The following is a 1,317-nucleotide window of genomic DNA, read 5'->3' as shown; positions in this document are numbered from 1 at the left end:
ACCATAGACAGAGAAAACAAGCTATTCCATGACAAAACCAAATTTACACAATATTTTTCCACAAATCCAGCCCTACAATGGATAATATATGGAAAACACCAACACAAAGAGGGAAACTACACCCTAGAAGAAGAAAGAAAGTAATCTTTCAATAAAGATAGCCACACAAACCTAATTCTACCTCTTACAACAAAAATAACAGGAAGTAACAATCACTTTTCCTTAATAACTCTTAACATCAATGGACTCAATTCCCCAATAAAAAGACATAGACTGACAGACTGGATATGTAAACAGGACCCAGCATTTTGCTGCATACAGTTGATGCACCTCAGTGACAAAGACAGACCCTACCTCACAGTAAAAGGTTGGAAAACAATTTTCCAAGCAAATAATCCCAAGAATCAATCTGGAATAGCCATTCTAATATCCAATCAAATCGACTTTCAACCAAAAGTTATCAGAAAAGATAAGGAAGGACACTTCATACTAGTCAAAGGAAAAATCTACCATGATGAGCTCTCAATTTTGAACATCTATGCTCCAAATGCAAGGGCACCCACATTCATTGAAGAAACTTTATGAACCAAATGGATCTAACAGATATTTATAGAACATTTCATCCTAAAACAAAAGGATATACTTTCTTCTCAGCACCTCATGGTACCTTCTCCAAAATTGACCATATAATTGGTCACAAAACAGGTCTCAACAGATACAAGAAGATTTAAATAGTCCCATGCATTGTATCAGATCACCACAGACCAAGATCGGTCTTAAATTCCAACAAAAACAACAGAAAGCACACATACACATGGAAGCTGAACAACACTCTACTCAATGATATCTTGGTCAAGGAAGAAATAAAGAAATAAATTAAAGACTTTTTAGAATTTAATGAAAATGAAAACATGTCATACCAAGACTTATGGGACACAACGAAAGCAGTGGTAAGAGGAAAATTCATAGCTCTAAGTGCCTCCAAAAAGAAGCTGGAGAAAGTTTACATTAGCAGCTTGACAGCATACCTGAAAGCTCTAGAACAAAAAGAAGCAAATACACCAGAGAGGAGTAGACAGCAGGAAATAATCAAACCCAGGGCTGAAATCAACCAAATAGAAACAAAAAGAAACTATACAAAGAATCAACAAAAACCAGGAGCTAGTTCTTTGAGAAAATCAACAAGATAGATAAACCTTTATCCAGACTAACCAGAGGGCACAGAGACAGTATCCTAATTAATAAAATCAGAAATGAAAAGGGAGAGATATTAATGAAATATATCTTAAAATAATTATCTGTTGGTTGAATATTAAC

Source organism: Mastomys coucha, chromosome X (assembly GCF_008632895.1).
Source record: "Mastomys coucha isolate ucsf_1 chromosome X, UCSF_Mcou_1, whole genome shotgun sequence".
Classification (NCBI taxonomy): Eukaryota; Metazoa; Chordata; class Mammalia; order Rodentia; family Muridae; genus Mastomys; species Mastomys coucha.
The sequence above is the reverse complement of the archived record's forward strand: the minus strand, read 5'-3'. Positions refer to the sequence as shown.